Source organism: Ips typographus, linkage group LG13 (genome assembly GCF_016097725.1).
Source record: "Ips typographus isolate SLU linkage group LG13, UJ_Ityp_2.0, whole genome shotgun sequence".
Classification (NCBI taxonomy): Eukaryota; Metazoa; Arthropoda; class Insecta; order Coleoptera; family Curculionidae; genus Ips; species Ips typographus.
In genome coordinates, this window is record NC_138434.1 from 4,943,624 (window position 1) to 4,962,187 (window position 18,564).

The window sequence follows — 18,564 nt, forward strand, 5'->3', positions numbered from 1 at the left end:
ATTTTGCTTTGATAATAAGATTGATGCTATCATTACATCAAATTCTTCGTTTAGTTCATTGCATAATTGACTAATTAAGCTGAGATGATCAGTAACCGTTTGACTGTAAAGCGGGATTCATAGTCTGATTTCAGTAAGAAATAAGCAATAACAGTAAGAGATAAGCAATAAAGTTAGAAGTAAGAAACCGGTTGACATTCATAGTACGGTAGAAATACATTTTAAATTTAATTTATCACAACCTAGTTATATGATTTATATTTTGAAAAGTGGTGCATACTGTTTTACAAAACACGGTGGTTTACTTAACAATACAAAAATCCAACAAGCCTGCAATGGATAATGAAGAGGATACAGTTATTATTGCTGGTGCAGGAATACTTTTGTGCTATTTGATTTTATTAAAACAGAGTGATCGAAAAAAACGGGCATTTAAGACAAGATTGATAAATCGACAAAGAAAAACAAAAGGATTTTACAAAACTTACTTTCCGCCCATGAAATCAAATGATGCTAAACAATTTTTCAAATATACTAGATTATCTGTGGAATCTTTCAACAAATTACTGCTAATAGTCACACCATTCCTAAAAAAAAAGTCGTTGCCAGATGGTATAGGTCCCGAGGAAAGATTGGCTATGACCCTGCAGTAAGTCAAGTTTTTTATTTTCCGTATAGACCTTTAAAAATACATGTAATTTTGTTCTTAGTTACTTCTCCCAGGGCTCTACAATGCAAACAATAGCGTGGGCTTATCATGTCGGTACAGACTCAATTGTACACTATGTAGTTAAAGAAACTGCCATTGCAATTTGGGAGGCATTATCCAAGTCTTATTTAAAGCCACCCTCATCTGAAAAGGAATGGCTTAAGATATCTCGTGCCTTTGATGAACTCTGGAATTTTCCTCATTGTATTGGTGCCTTAGACGGCAAACATATAAATATTCAAGCCCCACCTAGAAGTGGCAGCATTTTCTTCAACTACAAAAAGACCTTCAGTATTATATTAAAGGCAAGCTGTGATGCTACATACAATTTCACCTTGGTGGATATAGGTGCTTATGGAAGTGAAAATGATGGAGGAGTATTTGCTAAATCAGTATTTGGTAGAATGTTAGATGGTAATCAAATGGCTGTTCCAAAACCCAGACCTTTACCTAATAGTGCACTAATACACCCTTTTACTTTCGTTGCCGATGAAGCATTCCCTCTTAAAATTTATATTTTAAGACCATACCCAGGACACAAAAAAAACATAAAAAAAAAACATACACTCAAAATATTTCAAATACCCCTGATGTGAAAAAAAAAAAAAGAATACATATACCTACTTCAAAAACTCTTCAATTCTTTGATTTTAATTTTTACTTTTACAAATTTTGAGGCTTGTTCTATCATATAGAATTGTTCTAAAAGCTAAACAACAACTGCTAATACAACATAACCTTGAAAAGTTTATTAGAGAAAAATACCTATAAGCTTAAAACTAAAATTACGCATTGCATTTTGTTTTTGTCTGTAAATGTAATAAAAAACATTTAAAAGGTGATGGATTTGCATTAACTGGTAATGCTTATAGACTTCAATCAATTTTGTTACTATTTGACACCAAAGAAATAAAGTAAAAAAATTTAGTAATTTTAGTACTTACTAAAAACACAGAAATTCGGCAAAAAAAATAAAGAGATACTTTTAATCATACGAATTGAGAATAAACTAGTAAAACAGTAGAGTAAATCCAGGCTTTTTGGATAGAAACCATGTGGTTATATCTAAAGAATATACCATATGAGTATCAACAAAAGTAATAATGTACTAAAATATAGCCTAATAAATAATAATTAAGTATTTTACTTACTTTTTGTGATGCAATTTAGCACTTCAAACATAAGATTCCACTTAAAAAAACAGCACCAACTTTCAAGCAGAATTTAGAATTCCACAATGGCGGAATGGCGGCCTATTCTGAAACTAAAATCGTGTTTCTTGCGCCGAGCAAAATCAAGGTTGAAACACAAAGACCGAGATGATCCGCTAATGCGCTTGCGCCGGTTGTCCCGCGTTGCCAGTCCTGCGAAAATAAAAGTTCTACCACGTATGAGAGATAAAAGCTAACAGAAAATTTATTGAAACTGGATTACTACGTAGTATGAAGATTTGTCTTGTTAATTTACCAGAAAGGTTAACAGTTTTTGACCACATCAGACAATATGAGATCTCGATATTTTTTTGCTTTGATGTATTTTGAGTAAGAAAGTTCAGAATTACGTACTTTACAATGACACTGGCAACGCTCTTCTTTGAAGCCGACGACGAGTATCCCGCCTTTATTTGAATTTGAAGTCAAATATTATTTTTAACACTTGTACTTGGATAATGAAGTTTCCAGTTTTGCTAACTTTGGAAATATTTAGCAAGATTGTTCCGAAAACCACTTGGTGGTACAAGAAGTATAAATAATAAATTTGTGATTAATGTTCAAACAATTGATGATTCTTCCAACTGAAACTGTTTATATTTTCGTAAGGTAATACGTAAATTTCCATATTTCTTAACATTTGATTCTTACATTGAAAAAGAATTCAAAATTGGTAATTTATGATGAAATGGTGTGTTACACTATTTTAGTACTACTACGCGTTTTTATGCAATTTATCCAAAGAGGAAATAGGGTTTGGTCTATCGTAAACGCTTATTTATAATAAAGTCTAAAAACTTCATAAAACGTAGAAACAATACGTAATAATGTGGTTATAGTCACAGGTCAGAGGGTGTCCTACATTTTTTGATTGAGTTGTAGGTACCTATGTATTAACGCAATAATATATTAGTTTTATTATGTGACAAGAAGATTATAAGCCACACAGAGAAAGAAAATCTAATAGGATACGATCGACGTAGATTGATGTACTTATAATTTTATGAGATCTACGTTTAACAGTTACACGATTTTTGCCTATAAAAATATTATTAAAAAATAAATTCCTATGATAATAATTTACATATAGAAATCATTTGTTGAGGTGAATAAATTGATTAGCAAAAAAATTGAACAGGCCAGACATAAATTACAAAGTGATAAATTTAAGGCCACTAAAACATGTTATATTATAGACCTAGAAATAACGGCGTTACTTACGCTGTTCAGTAATAGAATATTATTTTGTGACTTGCATACGTATATTAAAAGGCTAAAAAATAGACGTTGGTTATAAATGTATTATAGATGTTTAAACGATATACCAAAACTAAAATATTACGAAAAACGGTTGCATATACATTAATTAAACGATAATGAAAATTTGTGTCTTGCTTGGGAGACGTGTAAGTATGATTATTGTACTTTTATGTTGTGTATTAATTTACGCCTATTTGATTATGATCTTATTGGGAGTTAGCAACGTTTTCGTTGGGTTAGGAAACCGTTTATTTTATTAGTTAGTAAGTTAGGAGTTGTTAGATTAAGGTACTTATTTAATAGAACTTGATGGTAGAGTTAACTGTGTTTTATTTTCACGCTGAAACGAGGGCAAGGCAAATAAGTTGAATTAAATTCAACACGTCACGCTAGTCGTGACAATATCAGCGGCATTCCCTATCTCTAATTAAAATCGGTCCAGCGTAGTCAACGCCGCATGTATAAAACGGAGGTGCTGGATTGACTCTTTTGCTGGGCAAATCTCCCATCATGGGTTGTAATTCTGAAGGCCTTGAACGAAAACAGCGAACGCAATTTCGAGTAATTTTACGCGCTAAATTACGCCCACCCAAAGGCCAAAATTCTTCTCTAATATTTGCCAACAACAACTGGGGACCAGCGTGTAATAAACGTAAGTGAGCGCCAGAAAACAACAATTCTGTAAACTTATGTTTCGCTGACAAAATAATCGGATGTTTTTTGTTGTAACTAAATTCAGAATGTGATAATCTGCCACCTACACTTAAAATGCCGGTTTCATCAATAAATGGATTAAGATTGAGTATTTGGCCACCCTTTTTTATTTGAGCACCACTAGAAATTTGATCAATTTCTTGTTCGAAACTTTGCATTTGCGAAAGCTTAATAAGAAAGAGTGACGCTCGATTAATTTCTGTGATTGTTAATGGACCTGTGAAGCGATTTTTGGAGCGACAATTAAGTCCAAATCTAATGCAATAGGCTATTGTTCGTTCAAGTTTTGTGAGATTGGAATAATTATCAAAATTAACGATTAAACTGTTGTGTTGGTTGATTTGAGAATGCATATTCAATCTCTTCATTTCAGGCAGGTCAGTTGTAGGAAGATGAGAAAGCTCGGGCCAATGCGTGTTGTCAAATGACAACCATTCAGGGCCATGCCAATACAAGTTATGGTCGAGTAAGGCACTCGGAGTAATACCAGGCGAAACGATATCTGCAGGATTATCTAAAGTTGGCACGAGCCTCCATTCGTTGACGGATGACAATTCCTGAATTAGCGAGACACGATTTGCAACGAACACTTGAAGAGCACTTGGACACGTTCGCAACCAGCCCAAAACGATAGTAGAATCGCTCCAATAGACCGTCTTAGAAACGCACATGTTTAAGGATGTCTTCACGTTCTGTACCAACCGGGCCAGCAAAACTGCAGCTGATAATTCTAAGCGGGGTATTGTTAGTGTTTTCAAAAGAGCTACTTTAGATTTTGCGCAAATTAGATGGACTGAAGATTCACCAGTAACCTTTTCTGACTTGATGTAGATGCACGCTCCGTAAGCATGAGCTGAAGCGTCCGAAAATCCATGGATTTCAATATTAGTTGCTTCCCTCCGAGTTACTTGTCTGTTTATATTGAGAGAATTCAGTAATGGTAAGTCGTCACAAAGCTGAAGCCATCTAGTATGCAAATGACAAGATAATGGACTGTCGCAACCAATTTTGCTTGTCCATATGTCTCTCAAAATGACCTTAGCGAGTATAATGACAGGACTTAACAAACCCAGTGGGTCGAAGATTTGAAAAATTTCTGATGGAACCGAACGCTTTGTGATATTTTTGGTAAATTCTGAACCTATTTCAAACAACAATTTGTCCCTTTGACCATTCCAAACTGACCCTAAAGTTTTCGTGTTGTCATTCTCTCCCAAGTCAATAAAATTAGCTCTGTCAGAAGCGTTGATGCCATTGAGAACGTGAGCACTATTTGAAATCCATTTTCGAAGGTGAAAACCATATTTTTCCAAAAGGGATAAAATATCATTTGCTAATTTTACTGTGTCTTCCACAGAATTCGATCCAGTCAGCAAATTGTCGACATAGTAGTCATTCTTAATCACTCGAGAAGCTTCTGCGTGACTGGTTTCATAATCAATAGCCACTTGGCAGAGGCAGCGGATAGCTAAAAAAGAAGCCGCTTTAGTACCGTATGTAATGGTAGAAAGTTCATAGGTTTCTAAAGGGTCGTCGACTGAATCACGCCAAATAATTCTCTGTAAAGAACGCTGATCGGAATTTACCCACATGCGACACATTTTCTCTATGTCCGCTGCGATGACATAATTGTGTTTTCGACAACGTAAAAGAATAGTTGGGCCAGCCATTTGTATATCATTTAAAGAGTTGTGACGCTATTAACTCGCGAATTATAATTATAAGGAAAGTCGTAAACCACTAATTTCCTCCTACGCGCCATCATACTGCAACGTTGTTGTAAACCCTGTAATTCTACCAATTGTTTCCAACAAGAACGGTAAAAATCGGACTGGCCAATCCTGAGAAAATATAATAACTTAAAAATACGGCTTATCGTATTTTGGCAAAGTACTAGCACTGGTTACTTTACTAAACGGCTTCTATTAATAGTTCCCTTATCTGCATATCGCCGCAAAACCAACGGCACTAACGGACGGCTTAGTAAACAAAACAAAAAAAATATTCGTAACTTCGTTACACACCCCTCTCTCTGATTGAACTCCTCGGGACACAAACTGGCGTGTAGTTGGAGTCACTTTTGGAGGTGGCAATACGGTCGTCTCCTCTTCCGGAAACCAAGGTCTGCAGGGACAATGTCTAGACAGGCGATCCCTGACGGCTGACGGCTACTTATGCAAAAAAAAATCAAAACAAATTCACGGACGGAGGGTCAGGAAAGGACCACCGGCACTGACGGGTTTAGGGCACGTTGACGTGTACCCGGCGACCATCGCTGGTCCGAAGATGTCTCCGTAACCGGCGGTGTTTCCGGTAGTCAGGCGGACGCAGAGTCCGAAGCTGACTCACCAAAGCGGGGGACCAACGCTTCGGGTCAGGAGTGGCCATGATGGTATCGGCCACTGCTTCCCAATCCACTGGGGTCGGTTCGGCGGACGGTTCTGCTGTCACCCGGGCTGGTTTGCAGTCAGGTGCAATTTCGACGGTGACAGGACGGGCAGGGTCAGGAAATAATTCCTCAGTATGTTGCACAGCCCATTCCAGCCGCTCCAGATTGGCGTCATAAGCCGTCGTCCGTAAAGAACCGTAAAGAACTCGGGTCTACCAGACGCACTCGGATGTCCGACAGTACCCGAATGCGACCGGCCATCCGGGGCCGACCGGAAGCAGAGTCAGGTTTGGTGAGCGCTGGCCGACTCCTGAACGGGGGGGCTCTTAATGCCAGGGCCTCCCTTTTGAGTTGCGCCACCCGGGTCTTCATGGCGGTGACAGCCAAGGTGTTGGCTACTCTCATGGAGGTGGTGGGGAGGTTCACCGGGCAAGCGCCGGCGAGACTTCGGAACGGTACGGTTAACGGACATCTAAAGAAAAGCGGGTTCCGTCGGACAGGCAAAAAAAAAACGCTGAGAAAACGTTCGGGGAGGAGAAAAAGAAACTCCAGGCGGTTACGATTGACCTGTCCTACCATCGACTTCCGCACTAGCCTCGACATACGCCGACTTAAGGTCCTTTATGTGGATATGTCGAAAAGTTTTGCCGGTACGATCTTTAAGACCATAGACCACGGGAGAAACAGCTTTGACAACGGTATACGGCCCAGAATATTTGGGCGCAAGTTTCGAGGCAAAACCTCGGACAGCGGAAGACAGAGGATTTTCCCGGCGGAAAACTTGATCTCCCAAGTGACATCTCCATTCGCGTCTCCGGAGGTTGTAATGTCGGCTTTGAGTGGTGAACGCCCGACTCAGATTCAGACGGACCAGCTCATAAATATCACAAAGCTGTTTGAGGCGGTTACTATGCTCCTCAATATCGGAGAGCTGGCCCAACTAACATTTCTTGTGTTTTAATAGGCAGTGTTACGTTCTAGTTTCTACTTTATAAAACTTAGGTTTTATTAATTTGCCTCAGAAACGAAATCTTTACCCAAATATATCACTAATAGCACTTAAATGGAGAATCTTATAACGGTAACGATGACCAGTTTTCGGTCATATTATAAAACATATACCCTTAAGCTATCCTGAGCATCTAGTAACAATAATGTTTTCGTTACCAATTGAAAACCTCTATTAAGAAACAACCAGATTTGTAAAGGTAACAGTATTATTTCTCTTACTACTATAATTCTAAAAACAGTGTTTATAAACGCTTTTATAAAACTAAAAATATACGAAGCGCCACCTACATGCCTTTCACGTGTTTACTGTGTCTTTCCTCTTCGTTTAATAAATGCAATTTGCATTTTCTCTTTCGCTTCAAAAATAATCGTCAAGCCGAACTTTGACTGCACGATGGTTGTTGTTCTCGAGGTGATCTGATGTGTGTTTTATAAGGTTACTAAATAATTTAATAATGGCGCTTTTGATTTTATTTTTATCAGCAATTGGAGTTCGGTCTTGGATGCACATTTACTTACATTTACTTGCCAATCAAAATTTGCTGTGAAAAATTAGATGATACCTATCCCAAAACTCACGGGCCCATGACATATTCCCGTTTGAATGTTTGTAAATAAAATTGTGAGACTTCAATGCTCTGTTATATTTTGGGAAATTGAAGGAAAAACATATTTGCAATTACTTGCATACTTTGTACATCACATTTGAAAGTATTCGTGTCTACAAGATGCCGAAACATAAAAAAAATTATCCGAGTTTAAAGTTTCGAGTCAAGTTAAGTAAAAAAAAAACAAATATGGCCGACGTTTATTTTCACATATAACAGCCATGTTTTATGTCTATAAATATTAAAGTAATTTTATTGCCGCGAAGTTCCTTATAAATGTTTGTAAACTTTTATAAATATTGGTTGGTCGAGTACAAAACTGAGCATCTGCTAATAAATCCACAACGCTCAATTAAGTAAATTTCGTTACAAAAAGCCAATTAATAGTTTCAATAATTACTCTTAGTTTTATATTGGCCCAATAACCATCCCTAGTTTTATACGAGTCTGGGCAGTGACAAATGGCATATGTCATGAATCATCAATTATAGTTTTGAGGTTAGATTAATTTGTAACCGTGCGTATTTTTTACAGTAATTTAAAGTCAGTGCTAGGTGGATTTTTAGAACTATATACAAAAAAAATGTCGTTTAAAATCGTCCAAACCACGGAACCAGAGGAAAATGCCTTACGGTTGTTCCCGGTGGATGGGAGAAAAATGGAACTTTGTTTTGGCCTTCAAAAAAGTTAAGGAGTTCATTGGGATTGAAACTAATTAAAAATCCAAACTCTCTACCCGGTGAAGGATGGGAGAAATTGTTCTGCATTAAAAAAAGAGACAACTTTTTGTTGTACCAATCAGAAGAAGCTGAAATGAAGGCTATGACGGAAGTTAGTGATAGTGAAACCAATGAATGCAGTGGCAGCGAGTTGAAATTATCTGCTAAAATAAAAAATCCCAGGAGAGAAATTGCTCGATCGCCTCAACGTTCTTTTAACTCAGTGGCTGATGAGGCATGTGTTAATTCGGTATGTAATAAAATACTTATCATGTGTATATGTGGTTTATAATGTTTATTTTTTTTTATTTTAGGCGGAGTATTATGAATGTCATACCTTATCATCAACCATGAACAAAGGTGAACCATATCCAATAATAAAAAAGATCATTACTGAATCAAACAATAATTTAACAGTAAGATCAGTTTTTTTTAAACTGCCCTGCAAGGCTTTCAGTAATAACCTTGATTAATTTTTAGGATTTAAATACCCTCAACAACATAATGAAGACAAATGTGTTTCCATCTGTAAGCACCAATAACGAACCTAGTAGCGAGTGCATAAAAAATGTCAAGCCTACAATTAAGATTCTCCAATCTATTCCATTAACACAAAATGGAAAGCTGTCGGAAAAATATAAAGTAACAGAACTAGAACCTTTTGATGTGCAGGAACTAGATGTTGATGTGCTGGTATAAAAATCTACATCTTACATATTTGCACTTAAGTTTTAATGCATTAATGTTTGTTTAGGTTTCTTCAGATGAAGATGTAGAGAACATAGTATATGAAGTTCAAGATGTGGGTGGTGATATTCAGCAACAATACCTACATAATAAAATTTATATTATATGAGTCTCACACCTGTGAAGCTACGCAAGAAAATCGAAATATAATAATAAGGAATCAAACAAAAATAATAGGCGAACTAGCAAAACTGAAAACTATGCTAAATATCCTGCTGGATACCAGAAATCCCATATCTAATAATGAAGATAGCACAGAAAATAGTAAGGATGTTGGTCAAAGGAGGCCATATGATCTACCTGTTGATTCATATGAAAAACTAGAAACATTTGAACTTGAGCTCTCAAAACCAGGTGTGCTTCAGAAATTGGTAAAATTGAATATACAGGTGTGGAACATGCATATTTTTTTTGGCTTTTCTAGGTAGAGGAGAAGTCCAAAATATGCGGCACAACTGGTAAAAAAAAATTGTCAAAATTGCTGCTATTCCTTGGTGGATCAATTTTTCAATAGGGATTTTTTGATTAAATGTTCATGGGCTGGAGGCAGTAGAGATGAAGACAGAAAAATTGCATTTAAATCTTATAAAAATATTATTAATGCATTCTTTTCCATCATTCATTTGGCAGATTCCAATTTTAGTGTTAAAGACTGCGAAATTTTTTTTAAGGTGGTAATAAAAAATGCTAGAAGACGCGCTAATATAGATGTCTCAAAGAATAAGCGAATGTCAACTTTCAAAAATAGGCCAAATAATCTTCAATACAAAAAAGTCATTAAAGTTGATTCAGAAGACGATTCTAGTAAAACCATTCTACAAATTAAGGATCATCAGGTTAGTGATGAAGAAAGTCATGTTGAAAGTGAAGAACATTTCTAATTAATATTCTCTTGTTAAAAGTTTTTGTTTCTTTTACTTTACTTATACCAAAGAATTTTGTTACTATTGTCACACCCGTGTTAGTAGTTACGGTGCACACCCAGTAACCACCATAGTCAGCAAGGTTAACGTAATGAGGTTAGCTGACGAGTATAAAAGATGCACCGTAGCTCGGCTAAGGCACCGAACTCTGGGGTCATCCCCAGAGGGAGGTCACGAGCGACAGTCCGAACTTCCTAGCGCCCGGACGGCTCGTTACCCTGTTGCAGTGCCTTAAGTAAATCCTTTGGGCGTGTCGGACATAGGGGCACCCTGCTCGTATCGAGCGGGTTCCGCTTGGCGGCACTTCAGAAGGCCTTACGCACATACACCAACACACACCCACACACCCCCTCTTGGACGGTGTTCGATGCTAAGAGTTATACAGTGCCAAATAAAGACGACATACTTAAGCTACGATCTTGTTTCTCTTCCTACGCTACCCCCTAAACGTGACACTATAATTTTGTCTGTGGTATTATAAACTAATATTAATAAAAGGAGGTATTGAACTAGAAAATTGTTTATTTAATTACAATACATTTATTGTGTGCAATAAAAGTACAAATACACTCATTTCCTCATTAAAATCTATTTTTGCTAATTTGCATTTAACTTCAGATACTTTATATAAGTTGGGATTATTTTTTATGCCATCAGAACAATAAATATCTAAATAGGACGATTTAATAGGGGTTTCAAAAAACAAAAAAATATTTTTTCAAACTACATCCATAAATTTGTACGGCATTATTACTAAAACTTATTATATTTTCTGCACATACTATTTGTTTTGAGTGAGTTAAGAACCACCGGTTCCTGTCTTCTTTAGTATTTAGACCATATTTTCTAAACGTTGCTTTATAAAAAAATTCATGATGTTCTACAATATTTTGAAGTAAGGCGTTTTCAACATTTTCTCCATTGTTAGCATTTTTAAGACTAATAAAATAGTCTGTTCTGTTGTGTGGTTTTCCATTAGTAGTATCGTTGTTTTCAACTGAAGTTAGCTCATGAAGTCTTCGTGCTACTTGGGCCAGTGGAAATCTACCATTTCTTAACAAGCATTTGATTGAATACAATTTGTTTTCAAAGGGATATGCACTAAATGATATTAAAGGACCAAACCTTCGAACATCATCTGTCAAGTGTATTAGATTATGTATATTACTTGTTATATGATCTACACCATATATCTCTCTGAATTTTTCCACGTACGTATCTAATAACATTTCAGATAAATTTAAAAAGTGGTGATATACATCAGATGCAGCTAGAATGGATGTTGCACAAAACAGCAGCAAAAAATGTTCGTAGGCATCATAGGGTAGATATTTCTTTAAAATAACAACTCCAGCATATTGCAAAAATGTTCGAAATTCTGTTCCTTTCCAAAATGCTAAGCAATCAAGTCCTCTTAATGTTCTATGAATTTCAGAAGGTAATTTGCATTGAGCTAAAAATATTGATATTTCTTTTATATCTTTTCCTGACCATTTTGTGTTGTAATTATTAAATGAACCATCACGCCATCCAGTTAGGCATCTCTTAAGTACACCTAAATGTAATAAATGTAAAGCATCACCTATTGGAAAATCTTTAACCATATCCAGTTCAGGAATTTTTAATAATGGACTGTGATATTTGTGATGTGATCCATATGTTTTGTTTCGAAAGCCTTGATCAGTTCGATTCATAGCATGACTTCTTGGAAATATGTTACAGCGGGTCACATAGGAATATTCTCCCTCAGTAGTGCATTTAAGGCATCCATTGTGACTGTTGAAGTTTGCGACACCTAAAACATAATACAAAAATGTACTTGCAGTAATATATGATGCCCATCCTGAGTTATATCACCTACCTTTAATAAACGCCCTGGCTGGAGAATCAGCAATAAAACAACGAATTTTTACTTTCGCCAAGGACCCATTTCCTAACTCCAAACCAGACTCACTAAGTTTAATAAATTCCTCTACAAATGGATTTAGAAAATTATCGATATTGGAAGGTTTTCTTTTTCCAAGGTAAATGCCAATAGCCATAGGTTTGATTTCAGGACATTCATGTATATTAAACAAAATTGGCCAAAATTCATCCTTGCTACTTTTGTAAATTGGTAATCCATCAATGTTTACATTAATCCATACTGTTGACATAGTTTTTATTCGAGAAGCACAGTAAGTTCTCAAACAAAATTCTAACCCCTGATGCCAGTAAAATTCTCCTTCCCCGATCTGAGTTATGGCAACATTTTTAGGTGTTTGTAACAAAGTCCTGGGATCTTAAGAAGCGTATGTGGCCAATATTTATTGACAATTGAAAAAAGATCCTTTAGACAGCTATGAGGTGTATTTGTCTTTATAGCCCACTGTCTGAAGTCATCTAATAAACGAGTTTTCCTGTCGACGTTGGCAGGATCACAGTCGGAAGTTTCAGAACTAACTTCTTCATTTCCATTAAGTTCCTGTAGCTGGTATTCCTTGGGATTAGGGTCTTCGAAGTTACAACTCCCAAATTCGCTCAAACTCAGATCACCCACAGATTTATCAGTATCACTTTCTTTTTCTTCAAATTTATTATGTTGTATTAAATTAGTTATTTTCTTGTTTCCAGCAAAATTCAAAATGTTGTCACGTGCTCTATTACATTTTCTGTAGAACCTAACCTAACCTAACTTATTACTTTTGCATGTAATGTAGATCACAAAAGTTTTATATGGATGCAAACAGTTTAATAGATGATTAAAAGTTTTTTATGGTTTTTATTAAATATTTAAATTCTACAAGTTTTAAAGCAACACAAGTAGGAACTTTAAGTCCCGTTTTTTTATAACAGTATACCAGGTGTCCAAGAGCACCCTGGACATAGGAGATTAACATGGGAAAACGGTTTTGATTTTTTTGCGCCTGTACGGTTGATTTGATTGAAAAATCGTATTAATGAAAGTTGTAGTACCTATCACGGACTAGTTTTCTGTATTTTTTTCAGATCTGTAACTTGAGCCCTTTCGTCGTAAAACACGAACAAAAATGCGAAAATTTTAACTTTTTACCTGCACTGTATAAACGGTTGTCGAGCAACCGGACCAGCAACAATGACTTGTTTACCCGTTGCCCTGCTGAAGACATCCGCAAATGTTAGTTGGGGGGGCTCCACGGACGGTTCGGTACTGTCGATTTCCGGCCTAGCGAAACGATACAGAGCCTTTGGGGGCTCTCACTCACGGCCAAAATTCAGGTACGCGGGCGTGAACCCGGTAAAGTCATGTTGTGATGTGTTTATGGCAAACACTAATTCCGTCAGAAAGACATCCCACTTGCGATGATCATTCTCACAGAATTGCGCAATCATGGTCTTGAGCGTCTTTTTAGTACGCTCGACAGGATTAGCTTGAGGCGTATACGGCGGAGTGAAACGGTGAGCTATTCGACCGTGCTGTCCTAAATTGGGTGCCATTGTCGGACAGCACGGTCTTTGACAACCAAAAACGAGTTACAATCTCCTCGTAGAAAGCCTGGCTTACGGCACGGGTTGTTGCCTTCCTTATCGCTCTACACTGTACCAATTTAGTGAAACGGTCCTGGAAAACTACTAGGTAGTTGTTTCCTTTGGCCGAACGAGGTAAAGGGCCAACTAAATCGGTACTGACGGTTTCCCAGGGATTGTTGTTACGAGACGGTCGCATCTGGCCTGGAGGTGCCTGCTGTGAGAGCTTATATCTTTGACAGGAGGAACAATTACGGACATATTTAGCGATATCACGCATCATTCCCGGCCAGTAATAACGTTGGGCGGTAGTTTTTGCTATTCCCAAATGTCCGGCGGTCGGTTCTGCCATTTTGTTGTGGAGTATAGGGTGCTGACCATTCATGTGATATGCCCTCTTTCTTCAAATAGTCTTGGAATTCTTTGTTGAGGTATTCACCTTTACCTTGATCACTTCTTAAAATTTTTATTTTGTTGCCAGTCTGTCTTTCAACATAAGCTTGGTATTGCACAAACTTATATAAACTTCTGATTTAGCTTTTAGAAAATAGAGAGTTCGATATCCACTGCAGTCATCCTTGAATAATACAAAGTATCTTGATCCACTGGACGATGAGATGTTCATTGGTCCACAAACATCGGAGTGAATCATTTCTCCTGGTTTTTCACTTCTTCTGGATTCGAGTTTCTTATGTGACTTCCTTGACTGCTTACCAAGTTGACAAACTTCACAGAAAAAGTCCTCCTTGTCATTAATGTTCAAATCTTTGACTAGTTTAGTAGTATTCAAAATGGCCTTGAAGTTAACATGACCTAAACGATCATGCCATAATCTTAGTGAATTTTTACTGGCAAGACTTAAGTTGCATTCAAGTGGAGGTACCACTTTAAATTTCATAATCCACAAATTATTTTTCCTTACTCCAGTGCAAGAAATGTTTCCATCACTGTCACGAAATTCACATCTGTCTTTATAGGAATTATGAGTAAACCCTTTATCAGTCATTACTCCCACTGAAAACAAGCTTCTACTAATATTTGGTAAGTACAGTACATTATTTATGATTCTATCATGCCATTGACCTTCAATAAAAACTTTAATTTCAATGGAACCTGTTCCAGTCGCTTCTATCAATTTGTCATTTGCAATTCTGACAAACATGGGATTCTCAATAGGTTTCAGGTTTTTAAACCATTCTTTATGACCAGACATATGCATGCTAGCCCCTGAGTCACAAATCCACTCATCCTTTTCCAAATCATGACTTGCACTGTACAAAGATGAAATGTCGCAGATATATGCTGAACTGGAAGATGGAGAATCATTCATATTTTTCAATTGGCTTTGCAGTGCCCTCACCTCTAATGCAAGCCTGGACATTTCAGAGTCATCATTTGTCATTCTGGTTTCTTCTTTCAGGAGTCTGGCTGTCAGATTTTCAAAAGTTTGTTGATCACTAGACACCGAGTCCCATGCAGTGCGAAAAGCATTGAACTTGGATGGTAAACTGTTAATGACCTTGGAGCAAATGGCACTAACACTTATATGTTCTTTCACATCTTTTAACTGTCTCACTAAAAGTTCTATTGAGGAAATATGTTCAGCAACTGACGCATTTTCTGGCATCCTATATTCGTAGAACCGTTGCCAAAGTAGTTCCTTTGAGATTTCAGTCTTTTGTTCATGAATTGAAATTAATCGTCCCCACATTTGAGCGGCATCCTCACAATTTATTAAAAATAGCATCTGCTGCTGTGTTATTGTCGATAACAACAGCACTTGTGCTTTGGAATTCTTCAAATCCCAAACTTTCCACTCTTCAGAGCTTTGATCGGCGGGCATCTTTTCTGTGCCATTGACTATGGACAGAAGATTTTCTGCTTTCAACAAAATGGTGATACTGAACTTCCATAGCTGAAAGTTTGAGCCATCAAACTTCGGGATACTGGAGTCAAACTTGACTGCTGCTGAAGCCATCACTTTAGTCTTTAGTTTAATGATACGACTTGAACGTAATTACAATTACACCACGCGTAAAAAACACGACTTGAACGTGAACACCAATGTGACGACTTTGTACTTTGGTTTTTACCCGAACTTTCCGATCAACAGGTTGCCCTAAAACCGACACGACGTACCTGGGCCCATAACCTGTTAAATAAAACGCCGATGACCGGAAAATTAATAGAAGTTTATTGAAAAATAATGCAACCGGGAAAAACAGCTAATCAGTTCAACATCGACATACATAACCTACATTACCGGTACTAATCTAGTAACCAACCAAAAAAAAACAAAAGTTACTATATATCAAGACTACCAACCCACTAAACATAAATGCACAGCTGACTGCGTGTTTTGTGGGTTGTCTACTGGAACATAAATATTCAAATATTATCTCAACACTTAACACATCCTATACTGCTGCAATCGGCGTGTTTTATACCCGATTGATCGGCTGACGTAGTTTGTTATTGTTCGTCGCCTGTTTTTCATATTCCTGCAAAGCAGGTGGTGGTGACTCATCACCGATATGATGCACTCGGTGCGACCTTGCCTCGTGCGCTTAATATTTTGCAATCCTCGAATATTCATATGTTTTTAAGTCAATAAGTTCATCTTTTGAATTAATGGATTTTCCATTCGTGACAATATTTTGAGTTATGTAATCCTAACAAACCGTCGGACGCATGATGAACTTTAAAAAGGTAGAAATCTTGGTTATTTGGTAAATTAAATATTTTTGAAGTTGGCAAGAATGCACTAAACTCGTGGTTTGATTTTTGGAAAACTGTACTTACTACAAACGGGTCGTAAGATATTCGATCAGGATAAATTGCCTTTACTACGTCAGGATTCATGAAAGATCTAGTTGATCCTGAGTCAATGAGTATCTTTAAGTTATGTTCAGGGAATATTATATATGATAACTCGCTGTTAGAATCTAGGTTAAAGGATATAATTTGGGGTTTAGTTGGTGGTGTTATTAAGTGTTGTTGTCGCTTTCGAAAAGTTGGTGAAAATTTCCTTCTTTCTGAAGGGACTGTTGAACAGATCCCTCAGGCATAGTTTCTTGAAAAAAATCATTTTCAGTTTGTTCATTGACGGTTCCGTCAAGATAATATGTGCTTGGATTTTCATATTGGTAATTAGATTTGTTGATAGATTAGATTGATCGTATGTAGGGTCTAATTCGGTATTGTATACATCTCCAATGACTGGCATATTCCGGGGACGGAAGTTTGAATAGGAAGGACCTAGTCTTGAACCGTAATTAGGTCTGTTTGCATTGGAACTAAATGAGTCAAAAAACAATGAGTTTATAAAAATTTCATCTACGTCACTGGAATCTATGCGAAAAAGTGTCCAAATAATGTAATAATTATATTTAGCTACAATCCAAAATAACGAAATTAAAATGTTATTTTTAAATCAACAAAAATCGGTGTTTTGCACTTAACACAAAAACTAATTTTTAATAAAAAATTTTGAATACAGCATAAACATATCTCAAAAAAAAAGACATCGAGACTTGGATATCAGTTTTCTTCTATCGCTTGTAGTTTTCCAGATCTCCTATAGAAACATCGAAATTTGCCCACCTTGTACTGGCAACAGTATTCGATCAAGGTCCAATGAATCGCTCCGCAATATTTTAATTGAGTCAAGAATCTGATAGGCCAGGACCATATTTTAATATAAATCAGGACAAAGTATTTACAATTTTCGATCCACCACATCTATTAAAATCAACCCGAAACGCTTTTATGAAATACGATTTAAAATCTAACGATCAAGTAGCAAAGTTTTCATATATTCGCAAGTTACAAATTTTACCAACAAAGAAAATTTCAAGCAATGAGAAAAATTCTTGAAGTCTATTTATATTTAAATGATCACAATCGACTCAAAATGAAATTTTGTGTGGCTGCCCGAACATTAAGTCAAACTGTTGCCAGTACCATTGAGTCCATGATAGCTTGTTACAATCTTTTTACTTATTGCTAATAAAATTAAAACTTATCTCGGGCGTGGATAATTGAGCATGAGATAGCCCTGCTAAGCAACACTTTTGGGTTTTAAGGTAGTCGAAAACATACACTGAACTAGGTGAAATGTACAATCTATATTTACAAATTTACAGTTTACAAAGAATAAAAACAGTTAAGGCTGAAGGCTTAAAATTTACTCAGGAAATTACTCGAACACAGTTCTAGGGCTGTTGCTAACTCTTAACTTAAGACATACCGCCCTTACTGCCAGATTTACTGGAGCCGGGGACGAATCGGGATGCAGCGCTACAGCACGATCCTCCAGGCCAATGTCGTTGTTGTAGAATACCTAGGCAGAAATCAAGAGCACCCAAAAACAATAAGCTAACTGACCTTGACTCGGTTAATCTGTTAAGTGGCAATAAGCCAGAATACAAGTCCCCTTCCAGTGGTTACTACAAGGGTTAACCGAGCCAAGGTCAATACTTAAAAAGTCAAAACAGTAACTATTACTCTAAATGCTATCAAGTTCAGTTCCAGTTGCTTTGTGAATCACAATAAAACTATAACCCACTAACCAGGCAAAATGCTCCCTCCAAAACAGTCACCAATCTCTTGGTGGTTTAGCACGTGGCTATCCGCTGGCCAGTCATCCAGCAGGAAAATAAAATGGTGCCTGAATCTTTGTTTCCTTTCAATCCACCAATCCACGAACTCTTAGCTCCCTGTAGCTACCGCGTGGGTCTGTCCACGGCAAATCAACCAACTACCACTCCCTGCTTGTTTCCAACAAA